We start from the raw sequence: 21586 nt of genomic DNA on the forward strand, positions 1-21586 counted from the left end.
GTCAACACCATAAAGCTCCCCGGCAACGGCGCCAAAAAGTGATCGCAGCGGACTCAACCTAAGGAAGAGTGGGCGCTAATACTTTTACCCAATAGTGGTATCGGGGTCAATTTTCCACAGGGAGCTTCAATTTGGAGTTGAGTGTTTGTATGGTCTAGGACTATGTTTTAGCTCCTAATTGATCTTCTAACATTTTCGGTTTTCTTTTGACTATCAACTACAATTTATCAACTACAAGTTTAAAGCTAAGTTAGGCTAAGATATTGATTCTAAGTTGTATGCAATATAGAGAAAGACACTAGGGTCGTGGCAGGTACCTAGAGGGTCAACTAACGGGTAGAGATTTCTAATGCAAGAATGATGAATATGGGACTTATGCTATAACCGTTGCACTTTTGCACCCACTCTCACACCTCTCGGTAGAGAGACTGATTTTGCCCAATTGACTCTCTCGAGACCAATTGGGTAGGCCAATTTTCACAAGCAACTTATGGACTCTCTTTCCCAAGAAGAGTCAAGACTCACTAAGCTACACTTAGTGTTTGCAACCACCAAATCTTAATAAAAATATAAGATTAATCCAAATAACAAATACCCAACATCATTCATGCACCAAACAATCACACCCATTAATTACCCATACTAGGGTTGAGCCACAACCCTAGCTAATGGGTTTAGCTAGCCATAATAAAAATAGAAATTGAAGAAATAGTAGATGAAATTGACATAATAATTAACTACAATGTTAATCTACTCAAATTCACGTTAATACTAGAAGAAATTGCCCAAAATAGGCTAAAACTATGAAATCTCGAGTTCAGCTGCTATCTGATAAAAACCAGAAACTGAAAACTGCATCTAAAAAGTAAAATGTTCTATTTATACTACACAGGAAAAATCGGATAAAAATACCCCTGAGGGTCTGGTGCGGACCGCGCACAAATGACGCGCGGCCGCGTATGGGTTTGGGTCTTCATATCTTGCGTCTCACACTGGGGACGCGGACCGCACAAATGTGACGTGCGGCCGCGTAGGGTGTTTCTAAACTTTATCCACGCAGACCGCACTGATTAGGTGTGCTGCCGCGTGGGGTTTTGCCTTGAATGACTGAGTCTCTGACAGTCTTGGGCACGGACCACGTGGAAAGGAGCGCGGACCGCGCATCTAGACTTGAAAATTGCATGGTCTCTGAACTACCTTGCGCGGCCGCGTGGCAAAGCAGTGCGGACCGCGCAGGTTGACCTTGAAATTGCATGGTCTCTGAACTATCCTGTGCGGCCGCATGGCAAAGCTGTATGGACCATGCAGGTTGACTTGGAAATTGCCCAGCCTCTGAACTCTCCTGTGTGGCCGCGTGACACATCAGTGCGGACCGCACAGGTCATTTTGTTCCCCACTTCAGTTGTCTTTTGACACTTGGCAGATTTCACTCCTTTTTGAGTCGATCTTTGGTATTTGTCATCTTGTCGCTCAAACCTGCAATCAAGCGCAACTTGTAAGCATTTTGGGACTAATTTATGGCAGTTAATGCACAAGGCTTAGGTAAGAATGGGTATAAAACATGTAGAAATCACAGTTATCAGCAACCCACCTGCTCTCTGGTGCTCACACTTCACCTGCTGAGAGTTGAGACACCGAGCTACGAATCCAACTATATCTTTCTTTATCCGCCTCCACCAATAATGCTATCTCAAATCCTGATACATCTTCGCAACACCCGGATGAATGGAATACCGTGAGCTATGGGCCTCCTCTAGAATCGACTCTCGAAGCCCATCAACATTGGGTACACAAATCTGACCCTGCATCCTCAATACCCCATCATCACCAATAGTCACCTCTCTGGAATCACCATGTTGAACCTTGTCCTTGAGGATAAGAAAATGAGGGTCATCATATTGCCGGATATGATCAAATAAGGAAGATCGAGAAACCACGCAAGCTAGAACCCGACTGGACTCCCAAAGATCCAATCTCACAAACTGGCTGGCTAAGGCCTGAACATCCATCGCCATAGGCCTCTCCGGTGCTGGTAAATAAGCCAAACTCCCCAAACGTTTTGCTCGGCGACTCAAAGCATCGGTCACCACATTGGCCTTGCTCGAGTGGTACAAAATAGTTATATCATAGTCCTTTAGCAACTCTAACCACCTTATCTGGTGCAAATTTAGATCCTTTTTGCTTGAACAAGTGCTGCAAGCTCCGATGGTCAGTATAAATCTTACAAGGCACACCGTATAAGTAATGGCGCCAAATCTTCAGGGTGTGAACAATGGCAGCTAACTCAAGGTCGTGAACAGGGTAGTTCTTCTCATGTATCATCAACTGTCTGGATACGTAGGCAATCACCCTACCGTCCTACATCAACACCGATCTAAAGCCAAACCCTCAAGGCATCACAATAAACTTTATAAGACCCCAAACCTATAAGTAGTATCAAAATTAAGGTTGTGGTCAAAGTTGTCTTGAGCTTCAGAAAGCTCGACTCACACTCCTCCGTCCACTGAAACGGAGCACTTTTCTGGGTCAACCTATTCGTAGGGGCTGCAATCGATGAAAACCCCTCCACAAAACAATGGTAGTAACCCGCCAAACTAAGGAAACTACGGATCTCTATAGCTGAGGATGGTTTGGGCCAACTCTGCACCGCCTCTATCTTATTTGGATCCACCTGAATACCCTCACTCGATACCACGTGGCCTAAAAATGACACTGAGTCCAACAAAAACTCACATTTTGAGAATTTAGCATATAACTTCTTCTCTCTCAAAGTTTGAAGCACAGTCCTCAGGTGCTGCTTATGATCTTCCCGACTCCGGGACACCAGAATATTATCAATAAAGATAACGACGAACGAGTCAAGATATGGCCGGAACACACCGTGCATCAAATGCATAAAGGCTGCTGGGGTGTTGGTCAGCCCAAATGACATAACAAGGAACTCGTAATGACCATACCGAGTCCTGAAAGCAGTCTTTGGGATATCTGGCTCCCGAATCTTCAACTGATGGTAATGATAACAGTTCTTCACAGTAATCATGTACAACTGGCGATAATCAATACGCATACGCATAGAACCATACTTTTCTTCACAAACAAGACAAGAACGCCCCAAGGTGATATACTAGGCCGAATAAAACCCTTATCAAGCAATTCCTGTAACTGATCCTTCAACTCCTTCAACTTAGGAGAAGCTATACGATACGGAGGAATAGAAATGGGTTGAGTGCCCAGCAACAGATCAATGCCAAAATCAATATCTCTATCAGGCGGCATGCCTGGAAGGTCAGCTGGAAACACATCGGGAAAATCTCGTACTATTGGAACTGAATCAACTGAAGGGGTATCAATATTGTCATCTCTCACATAAGCTAAATACGCGTCACACCCCTTCTCAACCATACGTTGAGCTTTAAGAAAAGAAATAACTCTACTGGGAGTGTGGTCTAAAGTACCCCTCCACTCAACACGCGGTACACCTGGTATAGCCAGTGTCACGGTTTTGGCGTGACAATCAATAATAACATAATGGGGCGACAACTAGTCCATGCCCAAAATAATATCAAAATCAACCATGCTGAGTAACAATAAATCGGCCCTTGTCTCAAAACCACTAAGAGCAACCAAACATGACCGATAAACATTGTCCACAACGAGAGAATATCCCACAGGAGTAGAAACATAAATAGGAGAACTCAAAGAATCCCGAGGTACTCCCAAATGTAGAGCAAAATAAGAAGACACATAAGAGTAAGTAGAGCCTAGATCGAATAGAACTGATACATCTCTGTGGAAAACCAATATAATACCTGTAATGTCAGAATCGAAGGCAATAATCTCGGTACGGGCAGGAAGTGCATAGTATCTAGCTTGGCCTCCCCCTGTAGGGTAACCTCTACCTCCCCGACCTCTACCTCTAGCTGGCTGAGCAGGTGAGATAGCAACTAGAGCTGTAACCATAGCCTGAGAACTCTGCAAGGCACGCTGTGGCTGAGAAATCTGTGGAGGTGCACCCCTCCCAAGTCTGGGCCAATCCCTCACCATATTACATGTGTCACCACACTCAAAATAAGCAATGGGAGGATGTGGTGGCTGTGACTAGCTATGGCCAGGTCTGCTGGACTGACCTCTAAAAGCACCCTGCGCAGGAGGCGCGCTAGATACCGGTGGTGCATAATAAGGCTCTTGAGGTCTAGGAAGAGCTGGAGCACTGATCGCTGCCGACTCAACACTACACTATGGTAGGAAAAGCGGATCGCAATAGCTTTTACCCGAATAGAGGTCCGGGATCAAATTTCCACAGGGAGCTAGTAGTGGAGTTGTATTTTCTGTCTAGCCTAGACTTGCGGTTGTGCTTCTAATGTCACTTCAAGCATCTTTTGAGTTTTTGTATTTATAACTACTATTATAAAACTACGGATTAAAGCTAGATTATGCTAGGAGAATATTGCTAAGTTGTAATTATTGGGAAGGAAGAGCACTAGGGTCGTGGCATTACCTTGGTGGCTAATTGACGGGTAGATGTTACTTAGGTTCGATTGACTTATTTGGGGCTTATGCTATAACCATTGCACAATTTTACCCACTCTCACACCTCTTGGTAGAGAGAGTGATTTTTCCCAATTGACTCTCTCGAGACCAATTGGGTTGGCAAATTAGACCAAGCAACTAGGGTTCAAGTAGGGTGATTACTCTCTCGAGATTTAACCCGCTAATTGGGACTATCATTTCTTATGAGTCCATTCCAATTCCTTATTGGGTCAATTTTGAGGTCATAGACTCTCTTTCTCAAGAAGAGTTAAACCCACAAGGCTTGAATCAGTGTTTGCAACCACCAATTCTAAATTAAATCATAAAATCAACCCAACTAACAAACACCCATAGTCAATCTAACCCTAGATGGCAACACCCATCAATTACCCACACTACGGTTGAGCCACAAACCTAGCCAATGGGTTTAGCTACACATAATAAGAGAAGAAACTGAAGAAATAGATGAAGAACTACACATATTAATTAATTACTAAGAAGAAACTACAATAATCTATTGTTAATGGGAAGCAAACATGCCAAAAATGGCTACAACACCAAGCTCAGTTGTTCTTCTGTTCTCAGATATGACTGCTCTCTTAAAAAAATAGTAAAATGTTCTATTTATACTAGGCTAAAAAGTTGAACAAAAAAACCCCTGTGGGGTCAGTGCGGGCCACACAAAATAGACCGCGGCTGCACTGGCTCTTGGGCTTCAGTTGTTTGATGACTTGAACTGGGGGATGCGGACCGCGTGGGAGCGTACCGCAGTCGCGAAGGCAACTGGTGCGGTCCGCGTAGACGTGACCGCGGACCGCGTAAGGACAAATGCCCTTTGCTGAACCCTATGAACGTGGACCGCACAGAGCACGAGTGCGGTCGCGAAGCTTCTCCGCGGGCTGCGTGAATCCTACCGCGGCCGCGTGCCCTTAAGCTTGAAAATGTCCAGTCTCTGAACCTCCTAGTGCGGCCGCGGTCACTATTATGCGGTTCGCATTAGGCCCCTTTTTCTTCACTTCTCTTGGTCTTTGATACTTGAGAAGGTTTCACTCCTTTTTGAGCCGATATTTGACATTTTGTCACTTTGTCAATCAACCTGCAATCAAGCATAACTTGTGAGCATTTTGGGACTATTTTTGTATTAATTTATACTCAAAGCATAGGCAAGTAGAGACATAAACACTTTAAAATCCTAACTTATCAACTCCCCCAAACTTAAAACTTTCTTGTCCTCAAGCAAACAAAATAAGACCCACCCCTTAAAGTAACATCCAAGTAATTTCAGCTATCCTAAAATAACCTCAACAAGCATCAATTGGGACTAACAATTGCCCTCAATACGAATGCATCATTAACACATTTAAAACTTTGAAAACTATGGATCAAGTGTGACACAAGAGCATCAAGAGTTGACACATTTCATCAAAGAGCTTTTCTCACTTACTTTGGTCATTGTGGAACCCAAACTCTCACATCCTCAACTCTCCCTAAGCGAACCTCACCTTTTAAATATTGACACACAAATCGAAGCAAATGAAATTTCACTCATCTCTCTCAAAAAGGAAGGTCACAAGTCCGGCTCTAAGTACCATATGCTTGCCTCTTATGCAAGTATCCACTAATGTAAGCTCCTTTTAACTTGAGATCAAATAGGATTTTTGTGAAGTCGTTGTGAAGGCTTTTAGGCAAGGTAGGACATATTTTTATTCACGTGAGTTCAATCTTCCCTTAAGCACTTCTTTTGATTCATTTCGGCGCAACTTTCTTGGCTCTTTTTGAGGATTTCACTTCTTCACAAGGGGTTAGAGAGACACATTGTCACTCTTTCTTATACAATTCAAAACATTTCTCCTTTTTCTACTTTCTCCACACCTTTTTCACTTTTGTTTTCCTTGAATCCCTTTTTATTCTTGTTCACATGGGACTTTCTTTTTGTCCTTTTTCTTTTCTTGCTTTTTCATTGCCTTCTTTTCTTTCTTTTGTACCTTACTGCTTTGCTTCCTTTCTTGTCTCTCCCCCCAAACTTAGATTTTTGCCATTACTCAAGGGAAGATTTGGGTGCCGAGAGAGGGTAATCGTTTAGAACGGGTATAGGCTTGTAGCATTGGTTCTTGAAAGAAAAAGGTTTAAGGCTCAAAAGGGTTAACTAGGGATTATTTCATTGGAAGGCTATGAAATTGTTCAACTTAGAATTTGGATCAAGGAGAGCCTATAATCATTTCTCAAGTCAAATTTCACCTAGGATTTCGCCACAACAGACATTCAGGGCAAGTTCTAGACCATTGGCTCTGGACTTGCACTCAAATTTCAATTCCTCACCACACACGCTAGGGATTTGCTAAAGACATCGAGTCGAGGGCCTACAACGACCTTAGTTATGATTTAAACACACAATGGTCCAAAAAGACCACATGATGATCGTTTGGTCAATGCAAGAGTCTCAAAGCCACGACTTTCACCATCCTGAACATAACATTATATCTTTGACCATGAGATCAAAGGCAAATGTGCTAGGCCCAAGTGAAGATTTTCTTGAGGTGCCTTTAACTACGCTATCAAAAACAAAAGAAAAATCAAAGAAACAGACTCAAACCCCTAAGAAGGTTGACATGCCATATATCATTGGGAAGAGCCACCCGGTTCACACAATACTCCAACCTTGGAAAGAACCGTGGCATTAAGAAAACCAAGGGCTTATTGGAAACACCAAAATCAAAACAAGCGTCTACGATCCTAACTACAAAGCTAAAAATGCAAATTTAGCGAAAATAGAAAATAGAATAAATATGTACAATAGGGGAGTAGAATATACAACGGGGGATGAATATATACTGAAATGTAAAGTTATATACAGCCCAAAGTAAGAAAAACACAAAATCAATAAAAATAAACTAAGAATCTATATATATACAGTCATCCAGAAAAAAGTAGGGCGCACCCCCACGAATAAAAGCTGGCATTGTCCTCAATGCCAACTATCAAATAAATATCAAAACAATAGAAAAGATATAGGATCTCCCAAGGCCTGGTCCGTCTGCATAGGATCATCAGTGGTCCCAAAGTCCTCTGTATGTATGGGAACCTTAGACTGGTTCCCGATCTCCTGCTCAGCTGCTAGAACTGGGGCTTGCTCCTGAAACGGCTAACTGATAGGTGCATCACTAGAGGGAGTCTCATGTGGGTCTGGTAGCTCTATAACTGCACCAACTGAACTGGGGAGCTTCCTCTTCTTTCTTGGGTGCCTGGGTGCCTGCTCCTGCTCTTGTTGTGGCTGTGGCACTGGTGCTGCTGCTAGGGCTAGATCCCTGAATAACAAGTCTTAAGGCATCTGGTCTACCAATAGCCTATCCACATCAGTCTGTAGCACTCTCACCGACTCCTTGGACGCCCTTGACTTCCTAATCTTCTTGTGCTCCTTGGCAAGCTCCCTCAAAGACTTGCCATGTGAATCCACCGCCATAGTCAAGGCGTCCTGAGTCCTCATAATCTTCTCCTAATTTTCCAGGAGCTTCTTCAGTGTGTCATCAATGGACTGAGGAAACTGAGTAGTGGAAGGTGCTGAATGGGCCTCAACTGTAGCAGACAATGTAGACAACTTGGATGTTGCTGCTGACATCCAGTTTTTCAAACTGGCTAGTGTCCATCTCAACTGCTGGGTCGTGAAAGGATGAGTCCGGGAAGAAGGGACCCCCGTGTCAACTGAAGTACTGGGGCCAGCAGAGGAGGAGGGTCGTGGAGGCAAATCATCATCAGTGGTGACAGTAGGCATGGTGGAAGGCTCCAAGTCCCACCTCCAAGTCCCGAAAATACATAGTAAGGGTGCTGGGAAAAGGGTAGTTCCGGTCATGCTCAACCCCTACTGCAGAAATGGTGTGGGACATCACATTGCCCACATTGATAGGATAACCTGCCATAATAAAAGCAATAAGAATCTCCCGGGCAAGTGGAATAGTCTGATCATAAGTAGTCGGGTCGAGCCGACTACATACAAAGGTCAACTACCCTCTAGCCTCGAAGTTGAAAGTTCTCCGAAGTATTTTGGTCCCTGCTTGTAACCATTTTGGAACCATACCCGGGATTGCTAGGTACGAAGCTAACCGCGGACGAACCTCCTTGCCCATTGCTAACTTTTCATTGTACAGGGACTCATCTTCGTCAATGAACCCCAAATACTCATTCAACGCCTTCCTGGTAAAAACCATATTTTTGTTTCTCACTTTCGTCACTTTAGTGCCTTTCAAGATATGAGCCACATTGTTGTAAAACTCCTTGACCATATGCTCATTTGCCTTCAAACAATTGTCTTTAAAGAACTCCCAACCTACTCGAGCCTAGAACTGTCTATGCACATTGCGGTTTAGGGGTAGAGGGTCTTTGTCAATAAAGCTTCGCTCAAGTATCAACTTCCGTGACGGCCACCATTTTCCAAATTTGTGGAACGCCACCAGGCTGACAAATAGATCTTCCCAAACTTCAGGTTTTCTAGTTTTCTCAACACCCCCAACCTGGGGTACCCCACTGTCCGGCACCTCATTATCACTATTAGTCCCGCCTTCTGCACTCTCCCCAGATACTGAAACTGTGGGGGAGGTGGAGTATTCACCACTGCCTGCTGCTGAGCCATCAAACGACTCATAAGGTATATATTGTGGGGCTTGGGCAGTATGTGAAGCCGGTACTGTAGTAGCTGGCCCTGAATCAGAAGAGAGGTCCTGAGAGGGTATGTACTCACTCCCCAATTGGTCGTCTATAACAATTTGTTTCCTTGATTTCAGTTTAGGTCGGGAAGTCAGTTTAACTTGTTTTCCTTTTCCTCCCCGGGAGGAGTCACCTCGGCCAGGTTGTTTAGCATCTCTTCCTCGTTGTTTTACCATTGTCTGCAAACAAACACATCTAACATTGTTAGTTGAAGCACATGCAGTGAAACATGTGAGTGAATTAAAATTGCAGAAGCAAAATAAAAGTTACAGACACTGCTGCAGAACCAGGCACCGCAGACCTCCCCATCAAGAATGCAGCCGCGTTGGAGGCACCGCGGACTGCGCTAAGGCGATCGCGGGCCGTACTGAACAAAACCCCAGGAAGGGTATTCTCTGAATATCACACCGCAGTCCGCACAAAATAGGGTCGCGGCCGCGGTGGGCCAGCGCGGACCGCACAAAAGTTACCGTAGCCGCGCTGGACACAAGTTGTTCCTCAGTTATTCAAGCATTGCGGACCGCATGAAAGCATAACGCGGACCGTGTTAGGGCACCGCGGACCATGATAAGGCGACCGCGGGTCGCACTGGGTTAGGTTCAGTGAGTAAGCTAGGGATTGCATGCTTTTGTTCTATTTTTGTTCAACTTTTTACCCCTACTTGTCCCTACTCATGTACCCAATCCTTAGTTATTTCAAACTAACATGGAATCTACCCTAGACTAACAATTCAAAAACAATTGTGAAGGCGAAGAAGTTACAGACTACTGGCAAGCAATTAAAATAAAAATAAAAGAGTAATAATCAAAAATGCATGAAATGTTACCAGGATTATGAAGAATGAATGCAATCTATCCACAAAAGCAAGAATCTCAGTCTTGGACGGGGATGAACAGTAGAATTAGGGTTCTGGGTTTCCAATTTGCAAAAAGGGTAAAATGAGACCCTTGGTCTCTATTTATAGAGCTCCAGTAGGACCCGTACTTACCTACCAGCACGGACACACAAAAGTGACCGCGGACCGCGCTGGGTTTATTTGTGTGACGCCTCATGATGAAACCTATGCGGACCGCACAAACGTGTAACGCGACCGCGTCAGCCCACCGCGGACTGCACTAACTTGACCGTGTCTGCGGTGAAGAACTTCAGAGAGTCCCCCTTTTGACTCATGCCAGTGTGGACCGCAAAAAATGCACCGTGGCCGCGCTGGCAATCTTCAGAGACTACGCCATTTTCCAACTTTGTTTTGCACTGCTTCAACACAATCCCTGCAACATCTCATAAACAGTTAGCTAAAACATCCTAATCTACACATGGGTTGCCTCCCAAGAAGCGCCTGATTTAACGTTGCGACACGACGCATGTTACCACCACATCACTTTAGATGAAGAAGCACCACTACGTGGCTGCCATCGAACTTTCCGAGATAATGCTTGTCCTGATGACCATTGACTCTGAAGACTTCACCATTTTGTTTTTTAGATCAAGAGCACCAAACGGGGTCACGAACACAACTTCAAATGGCCCACTCCACTTTGACTTGAGCTTACCCGAAAACAGACGTAACTGGGAATTAAACAAGAGAACCATATCCCCAACTTTGAACTCCTTGCCCCGAGCATATTTGTCGTGAAGGTACTTCATTTTGTCCTTATAAAAGGACGAGCTGGAGTATGCATGAAATCTAAACTCATCGAGATCATTAAGTTGTTCAACCCTCAGATTCGCAGCAACATCCCATTCTAAGTTCAACTTCCTCAAGGCCCACATAGCCTTGTGCTCCAATTCCACCGGAAGATGGCAAGCTTTCCCAAACACCAACCGGTACGGGGACATACCAATCGGAGTCTTGTAAGCTGTCCGATAGGCCCAAAGAGCATCGTCCAATTTTTTCGACCAATCGGTCCTATTTGCATTTACAATTTTAGACAAGATACTCTTAATTTCTCGGTTGGAGACTTCCACTTGACCGCTAACTTGAGGATGATAGGGGTGGTTACTTTGTGATTAACTCCATATTTGGCTAGCAATGAATCAAAAGCTTTGTTGCAAAAGTGAGATCCCTCGTCACTAATGATAGCACAGGGAGTGCCAAACCTCGTGAAGATACTTTTTTTAAGAAATTCCACAACACTCTGAGATTCATTGTTGGGAAAATCCACGGATTCGACCCACTTGGAGACATAATCTACCACCACCAGAATGTAAGTGTTTCCACAAAAGCTCACGTAAGGACCCATGAAGTCGATGCCCCAAACATCAAAAATGTCTACCTCGAGAATTGTATTGAGGGGCATTTCATCCCTTTTTGAAATTCCACCAGCTCGTTGGCATTCATCACATATTTTGACCACATCACTAGCATCTTTAAACAAAGTAGGCCAATAAAATCCGCAACTAAGCACTTTAGAAGCCGTTCTCTCCCCGCCATGATGGCCACCATAAGGTGAGGAATGGCAAGCTTCCAAAATACCCAATTGCTCCTCTTCCGGGACACATCGTTGAATCACACCATCGGTGCAAATCTTAAACAAATAGGGCTCGTCCCAATAATAATCCAAGTTATCCCGTTTGAGCTTCTTCCTTTGGTTAGAAGAGAGCTCACACGGGATAATTCCGGTAACAAGATAGTTTGCAATATCGGCGAACCATGGTATTCCACTCATTGACACCAAAAGGAGTTGCTCGTCGGGAAATGTATCATTGATCTCAAGGCTGTCACAAGGCCTCCCCTCCTCCTCCAAACGGGACAAGTGGTCCGCCACTTGATTCTCGCTACCCTTCCGGTCAACAATTTCTAAATCAAACTCTTGAAGGAGAAGAACCCATCTCATCAATCTTGCCTTTGAATCTTTCTTGGTCATCAAATACCTAAGGGCGGCATGGTCGGTGTGCACAATAACTTTAGCCCCCATAAGGTAAGGACGGAACTTTTCCATAGCAAAAACAATAGCCAACAACTCCTTTTCAGTGACTGTGTAGTTCATTTGAGCCTCATTCATGGTCTTACTTGAGTAGTACACCGGATGGAACATCTTGTTGATCTTTTGGCCTGAAACCGCCCCCACCACAACTTCACTCGCGTCGCACATGAGCTCGAATGGTAAGCTCCAATTTGGTGCGGTGATGATGGGGGTAGTTGTCAACTTTTGTTAAAGGAGCTCAAAAGCCTCCATGCATTTCTCATCAAAAACAAACTTGGCATCTTTCTCTAGCAATTTGCACAACGGGTTAACTGCCTTAGAAAAATCTTTGATGAACCTCCGGTAGAAACACGCGTGCCCAAGAAAACTCTTCACCCCTTTAATAGAAGTAGGGGGAGGAAGCCTTGAAATAACCTCGATCTTGGCCTTATCAACTTCAATTCCTCGCTTCGAGATCTTGTGACCCAACATTATACCCTCTTCTACCATAAAATGGCACTTTTCCCAGTTTAGAACAAGGTTGGTATCTTAACACCGGGCCAACACTCTATCCAAGTTTACCAAGCACTCCTCAAAATAATCCCCAACCATGCTAAAATCATCCATGAAGACCTCCAAGATATCCTCCACCATGTCGGTGAAAATAGCCATCATGCAATGTTGGAAGGTCGCCTGAGCATTACATAATCCAAATGGCATTCTGGAGAAAGCGAATGTGCCATAAGGACATGTGAAAGTCGTCTTCTCTTGGTCCTCCGGGGCAATGAGAATTTGATTGTACCTCGAGTAACCATCCAAAAAACAATAGAAAGCCCGGCCCGCAAGACGATCAAGCATTTGGTCAAGGAATGGCAATGGGAGATGTTCTTTTCTAGTCACCTTGTTCAGCTTCCGGTAATCCATGCAAACTCTCCAACCCGTCACTGTCCGAGTCGGAATAAGCTCATTGTTGTCATTGGTTACTACAATCATTCCACCTTTTTTCGGTACGCATTGCACCTGAGAAGTCCATGAACTGTCAGAAATGGGATAAACCACACCTGCGTCAAGCCACTTGATAACATCTTTCTTTACCACTTCTTGCATAGCCTCATTTAGTCTTCTTTGATGCTCAAGTGAATTCCTCGCATCCTCCTCCAATATGATTTTATGCATGCAAAAGGCGGGGCTTATACCCCGAATATCAGATAGAGTCCATCCGATTGCCCTTTTTCGCTTTTGAAGAACCGCCAAGGTGGCCTTAACCTTCATGTTAGTAAGGCAAGAAGAAAGAATGACAGGTAAAGTATAATTTGAACCCAAGAATTCATACCTGAGGTGTGGAGGAAGTGGCTTCAACTCCAACACCGGTGGATCCTCAATCGATGGCTTCGTTGGTGGAGTTTTGCGGTTTTCAAGATCTAAAGATAGCCTTCTAGGCTCATAAGAATATGAACCCATACCATGCAATGCATTCACTCACTCCACTCTACTAGCATCATCATTGACATCCATGTTAAGAAGCACGGCCTCAAGAGGATCTTTAACATTGATCATGGAACTTGTGTCATCCACTATCACGGTTGTGACAATGTCCACAAAAGAACACACCTCCGTGCTATTTGATTGTCTCATTGATTTGCAAACATGGAATATCACCTTCTCATCTCCCACTCGGAATGTCAACTCACCCGCTTGAACATCAACTAATGCCTTCCCCGTAGCTAGGAAAGGTCTTCCAATAATAATCGGCACTTCAAAATCCACCTCACAATCTAATATGACAAAGTCGGCCGGCAATATGAATTTATCAACACGGACAAGAACATCATCGATAATGCCCAAGGGTCGATTCATCGATCGATCCGCCATTTGAAGTCTCATTGAGGTAGGTCAAGGTTGCCCAATTCCCAAAGTCTTGAAGACCGAGTACGGCATCAAATTAATACTATCCCCAAGTCACAAAGGGCTTTAGCAAAATCCGCACTTCCGATAGTACATGGGATAGTAAAAGCTACGGGATCCTCAAGCTTGGGTGCCATTGAATGCACTATGGCACTCACTTGATGAGTCATCTTAATTGTTTCACACTCCATCGACCTCTTTTTTGTAACCAAATCTTTCATGAACTTTGCATACCCCGGCATTTGCTTAAGTGCCTCAACCAAAGGGACATTGATTGTGAGGCTCTTCATCATGTCAATGAATTTTTTGAATTGATTGTCACTCTTTTGCTTTGCTAACCGTTGAGGATAAGGTGGAGATAGCCTAGGCAAAGGTGCCTTGGCTTTTTGTACAACCGGCTCAGGCATGTCAATCACGTGTTCCCTAGACGGGTTCACGGCATCTTGAGTCTCTACCTCGGCCTCATCATTAATATCAATCCACACATCATTACTCGCATTTTGATTAACCACATCATCAACAATCAAAGGTACATCATCATCCCGCAACTCAACATCTTCATCCATAACTTGCTTTTGCATTGAGGCATTCACATCACCGCCTCTCCCACTTTTTATTGTAAAGTCATCACATGATTATTATTCCCACCCTTTGGATTCACCACCGTATCACTTGGTAGCGCACCCTTGGTACGAGTATTCAATGCTTGAGAGATTTGGCCTAATTGCACTTCCAAGTTTCGGATAGATGTGTTATGTGAAGCTAGTTGGGCCTCAGAATCTTGGTTCTTTTTCATCATTTGCTCGAACATGCTTTCAATTCTCCCCATATCACTTCCGGACGAACTCGGACCTTGAGAAGGAAAGAGGGGTGGGTTGTTCGGTTGTTAGTACATGGGGGCCTTTGAAAGCTTTGCCCCCGATTACCTTGGTTCCCGCTATTGTTCCACCCTCCTTGAATATTGTTGTTGCCCCAATTATTGTTAATACCATTCCAATTTCCTTGGTTGCTTTGATTACCCCAATTGTTGTTTTGGTTGTTGTTATTCTAATTACCTCTGCCTTGTTGTTGATTGCCCCAATTTCCTTGAGGACGCCATTGTTGATTTGAAGAGTTACCTCTATTCCCTTGGTAGTTATTGACATATTGGACCTCTTCGCTTTGATCATCATAGCACTCATTTGAATAACCACCACCATCATTGTTGTTGTCATATTGTTCACAATTACCTTGAGGTTGTTGTCCTCTTTGCCTCCTTTTCAACATAGAAACACCTTCCATTGCATTGACTTGGCGCGGGTTTTGGACTTGTTGCAATTGCGCCTTTGCCAATTGATTCATAGTTGTTGTAAGCTCGGCGATGGCTTGGCCACGATCTTGAAATTCCTTATGCAAATGGATGACCGTGGGGTCACCTTGGGGCACATTTGCTTGGCTTTGCCATGCCGAAGAGGTGTCGGCCATTTCATCAAGTACATCACATGCCTCTTGGTAAGAAAGTTTCATAAAGTTCCCTCCGGCCAATTGGTTCACAATGCATTGATTTGTGGTGTTGATGCCCCGATAAAATGTATGTTGAATCATAGCCTCGGTCATGTCGTTATTAGGGCATTCTTTCACCATTGTTCTATATGTTTCCCATATCTCGTGCAAAGGTTCCATTGGCTCTTGCTTGAAAGCTAGAATTTCATCCCAAAGAGCTGCCATATGACTTGGAGAGAAGAATTTGGCAATAAATTTGTCCGCCAATTCATCCCATGTTGTAATAAAATGATTGGAGAGCCTTTCTAACCAATCCAATGCTTTACCCCGAAGAGAGAACGGAAAAAGCGTCAATCTCAATGCATCCTCGGACACGTTTGTCTGCTTGATACCCCAGCATGTATCTACGATCCCCTTCAAGTGCTTGTAGGCATTTTGATCGGAGGCACCCGTGAAATACCCTCTTTGCTCGAGCAAGGTCAGCATAACATTTGCGATTTGAAAGTTACCCGCCCGGATTCGGGGAGGAACAATAGCACTAGCATATCCTTGATTTGGTAAAAATCTGGGAGCCACTCTCGGTGGTGCCAGAAGAGGGTCTGGAATATTGTTGTTCTCATTTGCATTTACATTAACATGTCGGCCTCTCCGTGGAACTTGAGGTAAGACCTTATTTGGCTCTAGATCCTCTACCTCCTCCCCCGCTATCACATTGCCGAGAGGGTCATTTGCATTAAGAGCCATTGTACATGATTGATCGACAAAAACAAAATTAGTAAACAAGAAGGAAAGAGAAGAAAAACACAAAACTAACTAAACGGATAGTCAACACCGTAAGCTCCCCAGCAACGGCGCCAAAAAGTTGATCGCTACCGACTTGACACTAACTATGGTAGGAAGAGCGGATCGCAATAGCTTTTACCCGAATAAAGGTCCGGGATCGAATTTCCACAGGGAGCTAGTAGTGGAGTTGTATTTTCTATCTAGCCTAGACTTGCGGTTGTGCTTCTAATGTCACTTCAAGCATCTTTTGAGCTTTTGTATTTATAACTACTATTATAAAACTACGGATTAAAGCTAGATTATGCTAGGAGAATATTGATAAGTTGTAATTATTGGGAAGGAAGAGCACTAGGGTCGTAGCATTACCTTGGTGGCTAATTGACGGGTAGATGTTACTTAGGTTCGATTAACTTATTTGGGGCTTATGCTATAACCTTTGCACAATTTTACCCACTCTCACACCTCTCGGTAGAGAGAGTGATTTTGCCCAATTGACTCTCTCGAGACCAATTGGGTTGGCAAATTACACCAAGCAACTAGGGTTCAAGTAGGGTGATTACTCTCTCGAGATTTAACCCGTTAAGTGGGACTATCATTTCTCATGAGTCCATCCCAATTCCTTGTTGGGTCAATTTTGAGGTCATAGACTCTCTTTCTCAAGAAGAGTTAAACCCACAAGGCTTGAATCAGTGTTTGCAACCACCAATTCTAAATTAAATCATAAAATCAACCCAAATAACAAACACCCATAGTCAATATAACCCTAGATGGCAACACCCATCAATTACCCACACTAGGGTTGAGCCACAACCCTAGCTAATGGGTTTAGCTACACATAATGAAAGAAGAAACTGAAGAAATAGATAAAGAACTACACATATTAATTAATTACTAAGAAGAAACTACAATAATCTATTGTTAATGGGAAGCAAATATGCCAAAAATGGCTACAACACCAAGCACAGTTGTTCTTCTGTTCTCACAAAATGGACCGCGGCCGCACTGGCTGTTGAGCTTCAGTTGTTTGATGACTTGAACTGGGGGATGCGGACCGCGTGGGAGTGTACCGCAGCCGCGAAGGCAACTGGCGTGGTCCGTGCAGATGTGACCACGGACCGTGTGAGGACAAATGCTCTTTGCTAAACCCTATGAACGCGGACCGCACAGAGCAGGAATGCGGCCACGAAGCTTTTCCGCAGGCCGCGTGAATCCTACCGCGGCCAAGTGACCTTAAGCTTGAAAATGTCCAGTCTCTGAACCTCCTAGTGTGGTCGTGGTCATTGTTACGCGGTCCGCACTAGGCCCCTTTTTCTTCATTTCTCTTGGTCTTTGATACTTGAGCAGGTTTCTCTCCTTTTTGAGCCGATCTTTGACATTTCGTCACTTAGTCAATCAACCCTGCAATCAAGCATAACTTGTGAGCATTTTGGGACTGTTTTTGTATCAATTTATACTCAAAGCATAGGCAAGTAGGGACATAAACACTTTAAAATCCTAAATTATCAAGCACTACTGGCTGCTGGAAGAGCTGAATGAAAAGGGCGACTAATATAACCCCTACTATGACGACCTGCAGCTGGGGTACAGGCACCAGAATAATGGCCCGACTCTCAAGACCTCTTGGCCTCCCTCTCCTCTCTCTCCCTAGAAAGCATACCCTCGATCCTCCTAGAAATACTCACCACCTGCTAATATGAAATATCCATATCCAACTCACGAGCCATGCTAGATCTGATGCTGGGAATAAGGCCCTCAATAAACCAACGAACCCTCTTGCGGACAGTAGATACCAAGGCTGGTGCATGCCTAGCCAAACTGGTGTAACGGACAGCATACTTTGAAACAGTCATAGCACCCTGGTGCAAATGCTTAAACTCTGCACGCCATGCATCCCTAAGGCTCTGAGGAACATACTCCCTCAGGAACAGATCTGAAAACTGAGCCCAAGTCAGTGAAGCAGCCTCATCTGGACTGTTTAAATCATAGGTGTGCCACCACTCATAGGTGGCTCCTTGAAGCTAGAAGGTAGTGAAAGAAACCCCACTCGATCCTGAGATACCCATGGTACGGAGAATGCGGAAACACTCATCAAGAAATCCCAGATCATCTTCTAATGCTAGACTACTAAATGCAGGAGGCTTGTACTTCTTGAACCTCTCAAGCCTCAACTGCTCCTCCTCGGAAGTCACTGCCCTGTCCTCGGGATGAACTGGCACTGCCGGTGGTACAGGGATAATCTAAGGGACCTGCTCAATAGGCACTCGCTACTCAGGAGTGCGGGCGGCGGGAGTCCGTGCTCCTCCCTCAGCTTGGGACGTGGCTGCAGCAAGGGGAAGCACCCCTGCCTGAGCCAAAGTGGTGTACATGCTCATGAACTATGCCAAAGTCTCCTGAAGAGCTGGAGTGGTGGTAGTAGTAGGTGTGTCAGGTACCTGGACTCTGGCTAGATATTTTGGTGGTACCTCGGCGGCAGCTCGCGCAGGTGCTCTGGTTGTACCATGTGCGCATCCTCGACCTCTACCCTGGCCCCGAACTCGAGTAGCATGTGTCCTCACCATCTGTGAGAGAATAGAAGATAGAAATTTAGAATTGTGATGTCAAAATATCGCACGACAAGGAAATCAAATGAAGTGGAAATTTTCCTAACAGTTACATAGCTGTTCGTAGATAAGTACAGACGTCTCTGTACCAATCAGCGAGACTCTAATAAACCGACTTGTGATCTGTGACTCCTATGAACCTAGAGCTCTGATACCAACTTGTCACGACCCTGTTTCACCCTCCGTGAACCATTGTGACGGCACCTAATCTCTACAACTAGGTAAGCCTAAATTGCGGAATAAAACCAAAATTTGCGTAAGTAAACAATTTAAAAGAAGAAATAAGGTAATAACAGTGTTTAAATGTGCCTCTCGGCATACACCATGTATATAAATCTCAAAACCAATATCCTAATACAAGACCTGGAAACCCATGAATCACAAGCTAAGAAGAAGAAATACTACATAGCACTAACTCCAGAATTTGTCTAATAAGAACAGAAAGTACAGATGGGCTAAATACTAAAAGGCAGAAATAGAAAGGGACTCCTCAGTCTACGGACGCGGCAGATGTACCTTGAAGTCTCTAAGTAGTCGCCTCCCTCAAGTATGGTAGGCCTGAGTAGAAGTACATGGATCTACACATGAAAAACATGCGCTGAAAGGGCATGAGTACGCCACAACGGTACTCAGTAAGTGTCAAGCCTAACCTCGGTTGGGTAGTGACGAGGAAGGTCAGGGCCCTACTGAGGTTAAATACAATATAAGGGTTAACAGTGTGTAATAAAACTGTATGAATAAGTGCAAGAGTAAGAAATAACATAGAATTGATAGAACAACAACGACTAGAACAGAGATAAAATAAGCCACAGAAAGAAATTCAGCTCAACACAGAGATAACAACCGGGGCACCTTCTAAGATACCGTTCTGTAGTCCTAATTACAATTGTCCAGTGGATCTCCCGGGATACCATCCCGTAGTCCATCATATATATGTCCGAAGGATCTCCCGGGATCCTATCCCGTAGTCCAACTATCAATGCGCGAGGATCTACCGGAATCCTAATCCGTAGTCCTAAATGTAAATACTCAGTACTAGGGGAATCTACCGGGTGCATTCCCATATAACTGTGCAGGGGGATCTAATGGAAATCTAACCCGTAGTCCCAAAGTAAATAGACAAGGGGGAGATACCGGAATCCCACATCCATAATCCCAAAATAAATACACAGCATCAGCAGCAGGAAGATATACATAAATGGCAAAATTTCATATTAAGGAAATAAGTGATTCTAGCCTAGCATGATGCACAGAATTCAAGTAAGGTAGGTTGAACCAAATAAAGCAATTAAGTCACTTAGGCATGCTTTCCTAAGCTAACAATAGGTTTAATAGTGCAACAAATAGAAATAGGAAAGGAAACATACTAGTAATTGCTTAAAGAAAACCGGATTTCCAACAATTAGCACAAGTACGCACTCGTCACCTCACGTACAAGGCATTTCAATTACCAATTATACCAATCCTAATGGGAAGGTCCCCCACACAAGGTTAGACAAGCCACTTACATCGAATAAGCTCAAGTCAACCCGAAACCACGTTTTTGCCACGAGTATTCGACTTTAAATGGCTCAAATATATTCAATTCATTCGCATAATGTAAATAACACTTCAAGTAATTGATTCTACAATTAAATTCTAAGCTAATACGCGAAATTATGTAAAATGACGAAAATGCCCCTCGGGCCTACATCTCGGAATCAGGTGAAATTTATATTTTCGGAATCCTCATACTCTCACAAGTCTATGCATAACAGGAACACTAAAATTGGAGTTCAATTGACCCCTCAAATACCCCTTTTTGTTTCTCTTAAACTCAAGCCCTAATTACCCCTTTCTTCCAAATTTTCCACCATTAATCAGGTATTTAATCACATAAAAATTAGTTATGAAGTCAAAGATGTTACCTCCAAGTGATTCCTCTTGAATCCCTCTTCAACCATCTTTAAAAAGCTTCAAAATTGCCTAACAATGGAGGAAACTAGGCTAAAATTCGACTTTATCCATTCTGAGGCCGTCTTCACACTGTTCCGACTACGGTCAACTTTTCAATACTTAATCTCTCATTTAGGGACCAAGTGTCCCAAAACTTTCCGAAACTTAAAATCGAACATCCCGGCAAATCAAAATAGCAGAAATAAACTTGGGGAAAGCAGTTAATAGGGAATCGGGGCATTAATTCTTAAGACGACTGACCGGGTCATCACAGGTAGAGATGCTTCAGTGCTATTTGATCCATGGTCTACCTATTCATATGTGTCATCTCTGTTTGCTCATTTTCTAGATATTCCTTGTGAGTCCTTGGGTACTCCCGTTCATGTGTCCACTCACGTGGGCGATTTTGTGGTTGTGGATCAGATCTACCGGTCCTGTGTGGTCACATTTTGTGGTTTCAAGACTACAGCAGATCTCCTATTACTTGATATGACTGCTTTGAGGTCATCCTGGGCATTTATTGGTTATCCTCATACCACACCGTCCTAGATTGCCATGCCAAGACTATTATTTTAGCGATGCCAAAGTTGCCAAGGTTGAAGTGGAAGGGTTCCTTAGTTAGAACATCTAGTCGGGTGAACTCTTTTCTGAAGGCTCAACATATGGTCAAGAAGGGTTGTTTGGCTCACCTAGCCTATGTTTGGGACATCACCGTAGAGTCTTTGACTATTGATTCAGTACTAGTAGTCT

Source organism: Nicotiana sylvestris, chromosome 2 (assembly GCF_000393655.2).
Source record: "Nicotiana sylvestris chromosome 2, ASM39365v2, whole genome shotgun sequence".
NCBI classification, from domain to species: Eukaryota; Viridiplantae; Streptophyta; class Magnoliopsida; order Solanales; family Solanaceae; genus Nicotiana; species Nicotiana sylvestris.